Below are 15,410 nucleotides of genomic sequence, written 5' to 3'. Positions count from 1 at the left end.
GCAGTTCAAATCCACCAGCCACTCCTTAGAAGCCCTATGGGATAGTTCTACTCTGCCCTATGGGGTTGCTATGAGTCGGAATCAACTCAATGGTAAAAGGTTTGGTTTGGTGTGTTGCTGGCAGGGGTGTAAATTAGTTCAGTCTCTTGGAAGAGTAATTTGTCAATTCCTAGTACTCAGGTGGTAGAAATATTTAACTTGCTTGGCTGCTAACAAAAAGGTTGAAGGTAAAATTCCACTCAGAGGTGCCTCAGAAGAAGAGCCTGGTTATCTATTTCCAAAATATCACCCACTGAAAGCCCTGCAGAGCACAGTTGTCCTCTGACACACATGGGGTCGCCATGAGTCAGAACTGACTTCCTGGCAAGTGGTTAGTAAATTTGAAGCTATTTCTCCTACACAGTCTATCAATCTAGATACCCCCTAAAGAAATTCTCGCATGTATTCAAAAGATATGTGTAAAAGATGCTTATACACCATTACCTAACAGTAAAAATTTTGAAAACGACTAACTTATATCACAGGGAAATGGGTTAAATAGCTGAGGGTTATTCATAAATGGGATGCCATTTAACAGTTAAAAAGGATGAACTAGATACATGTATACCAACATGGATTCAGTTCAAAAACTTTATGATGAATTAAAATGGAAGTTGTAGATGATACCATTTATGCACATTTTAAACACATAAAGCAATAATATGAGCTATAGAATCATACTTTTGTGAAGAAAAAACTAGGAAAGCATGAATGGGAATAGAGAATAATTTCAGGAGGGCAATAGAAGGAAGGAAAATGATGAGCTCTGGGCTCTATCTGTAATGTTTTATTTAAAAACTCAAAGGAGTACTTGCTTCAGACCAATACAGAGGAGATTAGCGTGGTCCCTGCGCAAGGATGACACGCAAATTCGTGAAGCGTTCCATATTTTTCCTATATAAATTTTTGTATGAGAGACTGACTTGATTTGTAAACTTTCACTTAAAGCACAATAAAAATTAAGGGAAAAAAAAAAACTCAGAGGAAAGAGATCTGAAACAAGTATGGCCAAAGTTATCATCTATGAAATCTGAGTAGTAAATAATGGTGTATGTTGTATTATTTTCTGTATTTTTCAGGAGGTCTGAAACACTTCATAATTTATAATTAAAAATCTAAGTGGCACATATTGTATCCAGTGCATAATTAAAACTAGAGCACATTTTTAAAAATACACTGAAAAAAATACTGCAATGTATTAGCATGGTCGAACAATTGGTAACCTTTTCTCCTCTTTCTATCATTTCCAAATTTTGTTTACTGTGCATATGTTGCTTTTATATTTTAAAAATGTATTCAATTGACTATTGAACTCAATAAGCAAATTTTTACCTTTTAATACAAGGAACTTTAAGTGTGTTTTTGAAGATAAAATAAATGATGCACTCCTTTTGAGACTATACATTAGTAATGAATGTCTATAAATTTAGCATCATAAATACTGAATTCAGTAGTTATACCTTAAATGAGTCAATGTTTATTTACACAGTCAAGCTGATATTTCTAAAGTAGTTTGTTGTCATTTAAAAGAGAACTGCTACTGCAAGTTTTACTCATCAATAATTCTTTTTTCAAGTAACTGCAATACCCAACTAGAAGTGGTATCAGACTGAAAAACCCTTCATACTTGTGAGTGGAAAGCTGGAAAAAAAAATTGCATTTTATAAATAAAGTTATATTAAATGGCTCTGCTTTTTTAAAAGGCCAAGTTACCTGATACACACACACACACACCATATTTTTACGCAAATAACACTCGCCTTCTGTGTTTGTTTGCCAACTGCTCCCTCCACCCTTGAGGTATTTTCATAAGTGGGTTGGTATGATAATTTTTTTTACAGAACCATGTTAAAAAAACTGGCATAGAGGTGCTTACGAAAATACCTTACAGAAGGAGGGAACGGTTGGTTGGCAAATAAGCATAGAAGGTGTGAGTTATTTGTATAAAAATACAAAAATTATGTGTGTGTGTATATATATATATATATACATATATATATATACACACTACATCAGAACCAAACAGGATCTTGGGAAATGGCTCATTTAACCTGATAACCTTGTGGAGGTAGAACAGACATTCAAAGTGGTTAACTGGTTAACGTCACAAGTTTACAAGGAGCTAAGCCACCACCCCATCCCAGGTGATCAACCTTCTCAAATCTCAACTAATCTGAGTTATTGCCTTCGAATTACTGTTATAAAGCAGAAAATGACCTCTCCAGCCCAAGGGGTACACAGTGCCAGTGTTCACCATCCTTCCAAATTCTAGCCATGCACTCACCCACTTGTCAGGTTCTGCCATGCTCTCATTTCTCTCTTCCTCCCTGTTTTCCTCCCTTTCTTCATATAACAAATATTTCTTGAATGCTTCCTTTGATTCAGGCACACAATGACGACCTATGTGGTCCCTACCTTCACAAACCTTATAGTCTAGAATTCTCGTGTCCAATATGATAGCAACTAGCCACATGTGACTATTTAAACTGAAATTAATTAAAAAGAAATAAAAGTAAAATTTCAGTTCCTCAGTCACAGTAGCCACATTTCAAATGTTCAGTAGCCCCAGAGCAGATGTAGAACATGTCCATCAAAACAGAAAGTTCTTTTGGCAGTACTGGTCTAGAAGCGGCAGGTAGAAAATTAGATTGTTAGTACTATAATTCAGGAAGTTTGAGAAGCAATAAGAACACCAAAAAAGAGTTACTTAAGATGGTTGTGGGAAAGTGTCAAGGAATAAACTTTTATTCCATTCGTATTAGAATTTCTGGCTGTCTCTCTGGCCTTCTCTCCTTACCCTGCTTCTTCTTGTCCTTCCTCCTCCTTTGTTATCCTTGCTGGTGGGAGCATGAGGCCTCACATCCCAAAAGACAATTAAAAGAAAATGCCAAGCTCCTCAATCCTGCCCAATCCATTCCTCAAGTCTTTTCTCAATGACTAAATCCGCCAGCTTAGTACTTGCCCATTCAAAGCAAAATACTTCCAACAAAGGTTCTAGAAGAAGCTTTTTGTCCTGAGCATGACCCCGTGGTCTCTGACGCCAAGTGACCAGGTCAGGCCTGAAAAGGTGGAAGTTTATTAGGTTCCTGTAAGGGGTGCTTGCTTTGAGCTCCTCTAACAATGCGAAAATCTCTTCTGTGTTGCTATACAGGCAATCAACTAATTATGAGATCTGTTTACTTGCTGCTTTTTAAATATTCTAATCATCCTCCAAATGTCCTTGGAGCCAAGAGTTAACTCAAACACAGGTGCAGAAGGGCTCACACAAAGGAAAAGAAATAATATACAAGATCAAGTGAGAAATCAGACCCTCTATAGTTTGCTTATGTAATGGCTGTTATCATGTTCATAATGGACACACCAGAGGTAAACATGTGACTGCAGAAAAACCCTGCCCAGTCCAATTGTGCTTGGGGAAGCCAACTGGATAGGAAAAAGTGCATTCAGAGAATATGTTCTAAAGCAAGAGTTTAATTACATTCATCTCTGAACAGGCAAATAAGGATTGGCAAGCCTTTGGAGGCATGTTTGCATTTAAAAAAAAAAAAAAAAGAAATTCTCCATGAATCATTCACAAAACATAAATTAATGTTTAACCTAAAATATAAAGTAGCCTTCTGTTGCAGATTCAATTATGTCTCCCAAAAATATTTGTTATAAATCCTAATCTTTATGCCTATAGTTATAATCCTATTTGGGAATTGGTTGTCTTTATTATGTTAATGAAGCAGGACTAGTGTAGGGTATATCTTGAGCCAATCTCTTTTGAGATATAAAAGAAATTTAACAAGCAAGAAGAAGCAGAGACTGGGGAAGATAGATGTAAAGTCACATGAAGATTGCCCAGAAACAGACACTCAGAATAGACAAGGACCTTCCTCCAGAGCCAACAGAGAGACAAAGACTTCCCTTAGGGCCAGCACTCTGAATTTGGACGTCAAGCCTCCTAAACTGTGAAGAAACTAATTTGTTTCCTAAAGCCACCCACTTGTGGTATTTCTATTATAACAGCACTAGATAACTGAGAGAGAATTTGGTACTGGGAGTGAGATGCTGCTCTAACAGATACCTACGATGTTGAAGTAGTTTGGGAATTGGGTAATGGGTGGAGGCTGGAAGAGTTTTAAGGTGTCTAATAGTGAAAGCCTAGACTGTCTTGGAGAGACTGTTGGTAGAATTATGGACGACAGAGGCAATTCGGGTGAGGGCTCAGAAGGCAGTGAGGAGAGCTATAGAGAAGTCTCTATCGTCTTAGAGAACACATACGGTGCCAGCAACAGAATGTTGCTAGAAATTTGGACATTAAACGTGCCTCTGGTGAGGCTTTAAAAGAAACTGATGAACATGTGATCAGACTATGGAGGAAGAGTGATGCTTATGCAGTGGCAAAGAACTTGTCTGAATTATGTCCAAAGGTTTGGCGGAAGGATCACTTGGATATCTAGCTGAGGAGATTTCTGAGCAAGATCTTAAAGTAGCTGCGTGGTTTATCCTTGCCACTTAGAGTAAAATGCAAGTGGAAAGAGTTGGGCTTCAAAGTGAACTCAGAAAAATGAAAATAGAACTTAAAGATTTGGAAGTTGTGCAAACTAAGGACATGTATGCTAGAATGTTCACCAAGTACATGGCTACACAATCTTTTGTTAAAGAGATTAAACCTGTGACTGATGGATCTAACCAACTACCACAGCAGAAAACCCATCAGCTTATACTGAAGGGGACAGAGACAGAATGAAAGGAAAGAACGCTGTCTGCCTCTTGGAATTCTACAGGCAGGAAACAGGCCAAAGGAGCTACATCTGTTGTCCTCCAAGAAAAAAAAAAAAAAGGGCCATCTCTGCAGTAGCTCAGAGACCAGCAGAACTTTTGGAAGGAGAACGGGAGGCAAGTCTGCATCAGTTTCAAAGGATGGAGTCACGACCTCCCAGGCTTAAAAGAGTCAGATCTTCACCAACTCAGTTCCAGAGTATGGGGCTGCCATTCATGAGTGCCATCAGGGGTACGAGGCTGCTCCCCAAAGCTGAGGGAGCAGAGCTGCCATGCCCCAGGGGTAGAAGAATGGGGTCTGCCAGGGCCAAAGGGGTAGGGTTGCCACTCAGAGGGACTAGGAGAATAGGTCCACCCAAAATCAAGAGAGCAGAGCTGCCTTCCCAGTGAGCCTCGAAGGCGGAGCTGAAATCCAAGGCCAACGGGCCTCTACCCAGAATCCGGAGGCCATGGCTAACACCCAGCCAGAGTCTGGAGGGCAGGGCCATTGCCCAGATGGTCTCAGAGAACAAAGGATTATTTTCTAAGACTTGAGAGTTGATGTAAATATTCTACTGGGTTTTGGACTTGCTTGGTATCTGTTATTCCTTCTTTCCCTTCAATTTCTCCCATTTGTAATGGAAATGTCTACCTGTGTCTGTTCCACCATTATACACTGGAAACAGAAAACCTGTAGTCTAGATTTCACAAGTTCACAGATGAACAAGAATTTTGCCCCAGGATGGAATATACCTAAAGTCTCATCTGTATTTGATTTAGCTGATTCAGAAGATGAGATTTGAACCTGGAGTTGATTTAAGACTTTCAGGATGATGTGATGGGGTGAATGTGTTTTGCATCTGGCAACGACACAAATTTTGGGGGACCACAGGGTGGAATGTTGTGGATTGAATTATGTCCCCCAAAAATAAATGTTGTAAATCCTAACCCCTATGCCTGTAGTTATGATCCCATTTGGGAATGGGTTGTCTTTATTATGTTAATGAAGCAGGACTAGTATAGGGTGTATCTGGAGTCAATCTCTCTTGAGATGTAAAAGAGATTAAACAAGCAAGACAAGGCAGAGACTGGGGAAGATAGATGTCAAACCACATGAAGATTGCCAGGAGCAGACACTCAAAAGAGACAAGGACCTTCCTCCAGAGCCAGAAGAGAGAAAGCCTTCCCCTAGAACTGGCACCCTGAATTCGGACTTCAAGCCTGCTAAACTGAGAAAATAAATTTCTGTTTTTAAAGCCAGCCATTTGTGGTATTTCCGTTATACCAGCACTAGATAACTAAGACATCCCCATTTTTCATATGTGTCCCAATTTTCTCACTGGAAAAAGAAGAATAATATTATCTCCCCTAATTTTCTCCCACATAATAACACAGGAAGGAGAGAAAAATAGTACTCGTGAAAGTGTTTTGGAAATATCTTAAATGAGGGAGATTTCGATTCTTAATTTAAATCCAGTCAACGTTTGGATTTTTTTTAAGTTATTTGTTTTGTTTTGTTTGCTTTGATAAAGTGAATTCATGAACTTTAGTCAATGCTTCTAAAGCAGTGGTTCTCAACTGTTGGCAAATTTGCTCACCAAGAACATTTACCAATGTCTGGGGACATTTTTATTGTCTCAACTAGGGATGTGCTAATGGCATCTAGTGAATAGAGGCCAGGGACACTGCTAAACATCCTACAGTGCACAGGGCAACCCCAACAACAAATAAATAGCCAGTCCAAAATGTCCATTGTGCTACTATTGAGAAACACTATTCATAAGTCAGAAGATGCAACTGATGTATGTTATGATTTATGTCATTAGTAGGTTTGTAAACACCAGTTATTTTTCTGCCTCTCCAAAATTTAGGGTTGTCCACTTCACTCTTTCACTTTTTTTTTTTAACAAATGCCTTTTTTTTTTAATTGTGGTAACTATATATATATAAAATAATTTGCCATTTCACATTCTTCAAGTGTATAATTGGTGACATAAGTTATGTTTATCATGTGGCTCAACCATTGCTTTTATCATTTTCCAAATTTTCCCATCGCTTTTAACAGAGGCTCAGTATCTCCTAAGGAATGAGTCCCCATCATTCTTTGAGATTTAATTTTATCCCAATCGTTAGCTAGGGAAGCCATTACTGCAACATCCTAAAGTCGCTTTTTGCTGTGTTTGTTAATGTTTTTGTCACAGAACAGTAACAAACCACATTGAGAGGAATCCCAAAGCTATTCTACATACATCATAAAAATCCCTATTACGTACTAAACAGAGATCAATTCGCTACTGAAACCAGGTTCTGCCTTGTTCAAGGCAATAGCACATGGTTGGATTTTCTTAAAATATCTCCTTCCTGTTTTCCCCAAACCATTTACTTCTAATATAACACAAAAGAAAAAAAAAGCTAGATATTAAGTTGCTAAAAACCTAAGCATCTTTTCTTATCTTGGTTTTCGTTTTTTATTTCCATATTCCAAAAAAAAGCAAGTCTTTTCTTGTTTTTCATTGTTCTTTCCATATTCCATTTTCATGTTTCTTCCTCCCTCTTTTTCTTCTCTGTTTTTATTTTACTTCTTCGCCTTTTGTATCATTTTCAACCTCATCATCTCTTTAGTCTCATTGTCACTCTTCTTTCTCTTCCTCTATTCCTTCCTGTCCCCATTCCTTTTCAACTTTTTTTTTCTTTTCCTCAGAACTGAAAATCTTCTATTTAATTGAGTGGCACTTGTGGGATTTAACTGCCTTTCCCAGCTCCTCTGTAAACATGTAAACTTGAACCATCTGGGCTTTTTAATGTTTCCTGTAAAGCCTGTCACTATATCAATCGCCTATTTTGACTAGCTGCACAAGAAGTCATTGTAAGCTAATTTTCCCCTTGGGCACTTAATCTACTTTATTAATTGTTTTCTTCCTCACGAATGTCTTTTACTCGATAATAGACTGATTTTTTTTTTTTAAAACACAGGCCCAGCTCCCTCCTAATTGTTTGCTTTTTTTTTACCTTAATTATACCATGCCCTCACAGCTTAGAATTATAGAAATCTTGACAAGAAAAGTAAATTGTTTAAAAATCAGAGGTTAGAAACACCTCTAAAAGATTTCCATCATGTCAAAGAATTCAAAAATATGTTCTTTACAAAACCCACCAGGTAAAAATATAACCTTGACTATAATTTATATGATATTCTTCTTATTCTACACCCGTGAAAGCAGCAGTCAAGAAATCAAACGACTTATTGCATTGGGAAAATCTGCTGCAAAAGATCTCTTTAAAGTTCTAAAAAGCAAAGATGTCACTTTGATGACTATGGTACATCTGACCCAAACCATGGTATTCTCAATCGCCTTGTATGCATGCAAAAACTGGACAATGAAAAAGGAGGACAGAAGAAAATTTGATGCATTAGTTCTGTGGTGCTGGTGAAGAAAACTGAATATACCACGGACTGCCAGAAGAACAAACAAATCACTTTTAGAAGAAATACAACCAGAATATTCCTTAGAAGCAAGGATGGTGAGACGACATCTCATTTACTTTGGAACATGTCATCAGAAAACAAGAATCACTAGAAAAGGACATAACATAAAGCAGAGGGTCATCGAAAACAAGGAAACCTTCAGTGAGGTGGATTGACACAATAGCCTCAAAAATGGGCTCCAACATATCAAAGATCATGGAGATGGCATAGGACTGGGCAACACTTCATCCATTATGTAATAGATCACCATAAGTCGGAGCCGACTGGACAACTAACAACAAAATTCTCATTCTTATAGATAAAAATTAAGCAGTTTGGGTGTTATTTGGTGTTCAGCTTAACATGTTGTTAGGTGCCATCGAGTCGGTTCCAGCTCACAGCAACCCTATGCTCAACAGAACAAAACACTGGCCAGTCCCGAGCCATCCTTACAATCACTGTTATGCTTGAGCTCATTGGTGCAGCCACTGGGTCAAACCACCTCATTGAGAGTCTTCCTCTTTTCCGCTGACCCTGTACTTTGCCAAGCATGATGTCCTTCTCCAGGGATTGATCCCTCCTGACAACATGTCCAAAGTATGTAAGACGCAGTCTCACCATCCTTGCTTCTAAGGAGTATTCTGTTTGCACCTTAACATAGGAAGGAAGTTTAAGTGATTTCTCTTTACCTGTCAGCACTTAAATAGACCTGGCTTCATAAGAATAATTTGAAAATTTTGGTATACTAGTGCCAAAATATCACACAGCTTCAGTCATGTTTCAGGCCAAATCAAGTGTTCCAATCTATGACTACATGTGAAAACATAATAACAGTAGCAGGAACAGCAATGTCAATTTATTGAGTACCAACTGCATACCAGGTATAGTGCTCTGTATTATCCCTAATTGCCACAACCTATTTTCTACCTCACCTCTTCCATCTTCCAATTTTTATCTTATTTCTTCTCTTCTCCTTCTTCCTGTCCTCTAGATTTACTCTACTTCTTCATCTTCTCTGTCATCTATTTCTCCTCCATTTTATTTCTCAAGTAGCTGTGATGAACCACAGTTTTCTGTTGTGGCAAAAAAGGCCCTGGCACTCAGAGACATGTAACAACTTACGTGGAATTACATACATGGTAGGTGGAATGTTCATTTCCAACACTGACTCTTAAGTCTGTATTCTTTTTATAACAACACTTTTAAAGAATCATGCACTTCACTTTATTCTGTTTCATAAACTTCACTTAGCTTACTGCAGCCATACCTGCAATATTCTTTTCCCCCTAATACATACGCATCGACAACCCTCCCCTTGTAATTGGTTTGCTTGGAATATTCCCAATTCCGACTAGATCATTTTAATTCTCGAAGCTGGGCTAAGTAAAGAGATCCTCTCCAAGAAAAGAAGACAGATACACGCAAACTAAGTCTGAACTTTAAATTCCAAAGGTATCCCTGGCGTCTTCCGTTTATAGAAGCCCTATTCATTATCATCAACCAAGAAAATGCATGAGTAATAAAAATCATTTTTTAAACTATTTAAAACTTTTCACCAATATAGTTATCATACATATATTTTGTTCTTGTTAGTTGCCATCGATTCGACTCCAACTCATGGCAATGTTATGCACCAACAGAACAAAACACTGCCCAGTCCTGCATCATACTCACAATTGCTAGCATGTTCGAGTCCATCATTGTGGCTATTGTCCCAATCCATTTCACTGAGGGTCTCCCATACTCTCAGTGGCCTTCTACTTCGCCTTCCTCTAGTGATTTATTCCTCCTGATTACGTATTTAAAGCAGGCAAGTTGGGCGATGTTCTGTTGTGATCCGTAGTTTCTCGTTGGCTAATTTTCTGAAGTAGATCATCAGGCCTTTCTTCTTCGCCTGTCTGTTTTAGTCTGAAAGCTCTGCTAAAACCTGCCCACCATGGGCAGCCCTGCTGGTTTTTGAAATACTGGTGACATAACTTTCAGTATCATAACAACATGCAAGCCACAACAGTAGGGAAAACTGACAGAGGGGTGGTGGAGATATGTATGTATGTATATATATACACATATATACGCACACACACACAATACCTATAACCATAGAACTATAGAATATCTTCATTTTTGTTGAAAGCTTTCACAATTTTTGATGTAGGTTTTATGGGTGTAATTCGTATTCTAATGTGGTGTTCTATTCAAAGTAAGTTTTTGAATCCATATGGAAGTTACCTCTTAGAAACAAAACTCTTTTCTGATATGCAAGCATTACACCCTTCAGTATACCTCTTGGCAATAACCCTGATTTCTGAGAAGGTGCTAGAAAGATAAGCAAGTATTCAAACGACTGGCATGACTCAACTCCCCACAACTGAATCTGACCTGTTTAGATCATTTTAATCACCTTCACATACCTTGAATCAGCTGAAAGCAAAAATTTCAGCTAACAACAAAAGCAAATGGGAAAGAGCAAGAAACAAATTAAAAGAAAGAAAACAAAAGAACTACTTTGAAATAATAATACTAACTTCAATAAAAATTTGGATCCAGGGGACGTGCCAGGAGGACACGCACTTTGCAAGGATTTCATTTGTTATTTCCAAAGTGGGGTTCTGGTACTGAGTTGGGTTTTCAGCCCTATCTCTTATAAAACATGGAAATGCTGCTGGCGTACTGGTTAAGAGCTATGTCTGCTAACCAAAAGGCTGGCAGTTCAAATCCACCAGGCGCTCCTTGGAAACCCTATGGGGCAGTTCTACTCTGTCCTATAGGGTCGCTATTAGTTGGAATTGACTCAACGGCAAAGGGTTTGGTTTTGGTTTATTATAAAACGCTACTGAAGAGAGAATGGTAACCTATGAATGTACCAATAGAAAGGGTTGACTTAGAAATGGAAGGTGCAATGTTAACTGAAACCAGCTAACTCATATGGAACATCCTATTGTGGTTTTTTGTTTGTTTTGTTGTTGTTGTTGCTCTCCAAAATATACCCAAATTACAAGGAAAAAAAAACTTTTATCACTTCTAAAAATTTACTTTCACCCCATAAATGATTCCGTTTTTAGGAAGGTATATGAGATGACCATTCAGAGTAAGTAGTCCTCAACTTTATGTATGAAGTATTCTGAGCTTTTACAACAAACAGCATGCTTTTACAACACCCGGCAAGCCAAGCTGGGTTTGATTTACGTTTTCTCTCTGTTTCTATATCACCATTTCTTTTTCTCTAATAAAAACAATTTAGAACAAGAAACACTGGTTCATTGAAGTTAGTTTACATAATTAATGCCAGGACTCCAGAGTACAAACAAACTGGACAGAGGCTGTCAACATCTGCCTCATTCTGTCAAAGGCTTTGCATCTTCTCTCTCCCAGTCCTTTCATGTTCATGAAAGGCAGCCTGACCACATCCCACCCAGGTATCTTAAGCTCTCCATAAAAAAATAGGAACCTAAAAATACAGAAAAATGAAGGATTAATTTCCCTGATCCCCTAGCAGTGTTAGCAGCCTGGTCATTATTGAATGCTGGAAGAGAGAAATCTTTAGCATCTGAGAACTAAGGTTTCATATCAGGGGATCTACGTTCTACTTCCAACTGGCCAGCCCTCCTTTTTGGGTGTCCAGAGGAAAGCCCTATACTCCCCATCTTCCTCATCGAGAAGAATAAGTACTACATGATTCCACTTTATATAATTCCATTTACATGATGTTCAAAACCAGGTACAACTAATCTAGGTGGATAGATGTCAGAATAGTGGTTACCTTTCCTGGGGGTAATGGCTGGATGGGGCATAGGAAGGCTAAGGGGGTCCTCACAATGCTTTTATCCTTATCAGGGATTTGTTTTGCTGGGAGTGCTCAATTTGTACCAATTTATGAAGGTGTACACTTAAGATTTGTACACTTTTCTGTGTGCATCTTATAACTCCAATGATAATAATAAAAAAAAGTTTACCAGAAAATAAAATATTATGAGTTTCTGGAAGACAAATTAAAGTGATATGGAGAATGATCATGGGCCAAACAAGTTTCCTAGGGGTATACAATTAGAGTTCCAAATTTGGTATTTATCAAAGAAGCATTTATGTGAAAGGTAAATCCTTTCCTCCATGTAAGTATGTGTGTGGCAACTGCAAAAACAGGGCCTGCTCCCATGCTGAAGGACTTTAATTAGTATTACTTCACAAATTATTATTTCACAAAGGGATTAACAACTTTTAGAGATGTTTATTTTATTAGAGGACTGCCCCACCAGGAAAGTAATGGTTTATTGGCAGTTCCTGAGTCCTACGCCATAGATTTCCAAACGTGTTGCTTTTTGTCTCTTCACAATGTTCCCTTCCTAGTTCACTAGAACTTCACCCAGGAAGGAAGCACAGGAAACAGAGTTATCCCTTCTAGAATTCAAGCTAGCCCTCTTTCCTCTCTATTCTCAACCTACTTCTTCAAAAGAATACAGATTGGGGAATTGAAAAGTTTGTGTTCAGGAGTTAAACCACCTCCAATTTTTCCTTTGATGATTTCTAGACCACGAACGACCACCATAATACTATGGACAGGCTAGAAACTAGCCATTTTGAGATAGCAGAAGCCTCACGATGTTGGCCATTTTTCTTTATCTATTAGATCTGGTCGTTTGGAGGGCAAAGGATTCATCCTAGAATATTTTGATTAGCAGAGAAGTCCACCAATCAAAAAACCTTGCTTAAGATACAGTTCATTTCAAAACCAAAAGGAGATCCAAGCTTCATAATTTCCAAAGCTCATTGTCACTTCCAATTAATTGTACAGAACACGTCTACCTCCTTTTTACTTTGTAAAAGAAAGACTATGGGAAGAACTGACTGGAATACTGGTAAAGGGACAAAAAAAAAAATACAAAAACAGCAGGTAGTGTAAGAAGCTGAGCTGTAGGACAGCTACTACATTTGTTTGTTTTGTTTTATTTTAATTTGGCTAATTGGTTTTTATATCCATTGGCCATTCTCTCTGCCTTTTTTTATGTCTGACTATTACATAATATGACTTTGTGTCATAATTACTTCCAAAAATGGCACTTTACAGATCTAAAATGGACATCTAACACTAAACAAACAGGCAAAATCTCTCAAAGCCAGATCCCTGGGCTGAGTCTCTGGATTTTCAAGTAAAATGATTCAGCCATCCGGACCAAGAAAAGTACAAAAAGTAAAGGTTAACCCATGGGTCACCCACCGGTGGCTCACACCTGTTTCTGTGGTTTGGATAGTCAACTCTTAAAAGAACTTTTGCAATCTTTTAAGAATCCAAGTGCCACACTTTGTGAGCAGGGCTGAGCTTGCCAAACTTAGAAAAAGTTTACACCTAGACAGTACTTGTAGAGGGCATTCACTTCAGGGTTTCCTAATCTCTTTGGGATCCTATAGCCTTTGAAAATCTGATGAAAGCTATGGACTCTCTTAGCTCTAAAATGCATTTAAAATCTTGCAAAGAGTTTTAGAGAATTAAAAACATGTATATCTGAGTCTCATCCATAAAACTTTGCAGAGTCCAAGCGTTGCAGAGTAAAAAATCCCTAATTTAATCAAGACAAGAAAAGGAAGTCTAGGGTGGTTAAGTAATTTACCTAAAGTGACTGAAGCAGTGAGAGCAAACGGGCTAGAATATGGGTATCCTGCCTCATAGTCTACTACCCATAGTGCTACTTCAGGGGAAATAAAAATCTACCTTTCTTAAAACATAGTTCATTGCCAAAAGACTTTGGGGCAGGTTGGACTTTCTTGATGAACAAATCATTTAGGAAGCTGCAGTGGTAAGACATGGTCTCGAATGGATATGAAAGTCAGCCAGGTTTTCTACTTGGGGTCCAAATTAATTTGTTTCTTTTCCTTTTTCTGGACCACCTATAAAACTAAGTGATCAAGTGATTGGAAAGATAAAGCTCATAGGAATAGACATTATGTTTTCTGTTCAGTGTATCCAAAGTGATACGCAGGGAAAGAGGGTTCCATATTTTGAGGTCACTCTGAGTCGGAATCGGCTCAATGCAATGAGTTTGGTTTTTTTTATTATTTCTTCCAAAGTCTTAAAATCCATTGCCATCAAGTCGATTCTTATTCATGGCAGTCCCCCGTGTTACAGAGTAGAACTGCTCCACAGGGTCTTCTTGGCTGTAATATTTACGGAAGCAGATCACCAGATCTTTCCTCCGTGACATGGTTGGGTGTGTTCGGACCGCCAATCTTTAGGTTAGTAGTCAACCACAAACCACTTTGGCCACCCAGGGACCTTAAACAGGCAGTAGGAGTCTCTTTTGTTTGCTTGATCATTCTAGGCAGTTAGAAATCCATCTATTCTTTATAACTTTAAGCATCACACCCTTTCTATTTCTAACAAAACTTTGGAGATGCTCACTCCCAGAATTTTTGGAAACGTGTATCACTGATACCCCACAATGAAGGAACAATCTGTTGGTTAGTTCCCAATGGACTGCTCTTACCTAAGGTCTATGAGACACACCCTCCCGGGCATTCTCTTAGCCCTATATTTATACCAGGATTGGTCAGTTAGCAAGACCAGCTTGGCAACAGTATCAAGACTGAGGAGGGTACTGGAGTCACATTGTCCGAGCTTAAAGTGGATCTTACTCTTCCTAACTTAACTTCTTAACTGACTCTGGGAAAGTCAGTTAACCTCTTTAAACCTCTGGGTCCTCATTGGTGAAATGGAAATAATAATCAAACAAACCTATAATATTGCCTGAAGATAACAGAAGATCAGGCGTGTAAAGTTGTAAAAATAGCATTGAGATGGAAACATCTGACCTCATCATCTAACTTCACAAGGGGGGAAAATCACGATCCTCAGTCCAAGGCCGATTCCTATGAAGTGGAGGTTAGCTATACCTCCACTCTCCAAACTTTTTACCAATTCCGACATCAGCTGTCCTTCCCATGGCACTTTCTACTTCTCTGCTGGGTTAGATAATTCATTGCAGTGGTCACAGAGAATTCACAAACTATACTTACGGTTACAGGGTTTATTAGGGAAGCAACAGGTTACAATTCAGGATACAGCTTTTTGATCAAGACAGTGTCTTCTCAGCTGAGCCCGCAGGCAAGCCTCTCTGTGCCCATTGGCCCCTCGGCCCGGCCTCTGCCCTGCTTCGGCAAGTGTTACAAA

General features: G+C 38.5%; 1 pseudogene; it reads left to right on the top strand.

Moving 5' to 3' along the window:
* Positions 1–836: 836 nt before the first annotated feature.
* On the top strand, positions 837–932 carry LOC126067864 (uncharacterized; annotated as a pseudogene).
* Positions 933–15,410: the final 14,478 nt, after the last annotated feature.

Source organism: Elephas maximus, chromosome 25 (genome assembly GCF_024166365.1).
Source record: "Elephas maximus indicus isolate mEleMax1 chromosome 25, mEleMax1 primary haplotype, whole genome shotgun sequence".
NCBI lineage: Eukaryota > Metazoa > Chordata > Mammalia > Proboscidea > Elephantidae > Elephas > Elephas maximus.
Note: the sequence above shows the minus strand (reverse complement) of the source record. Positions and strands in the feature narration are given on the sequence as shown.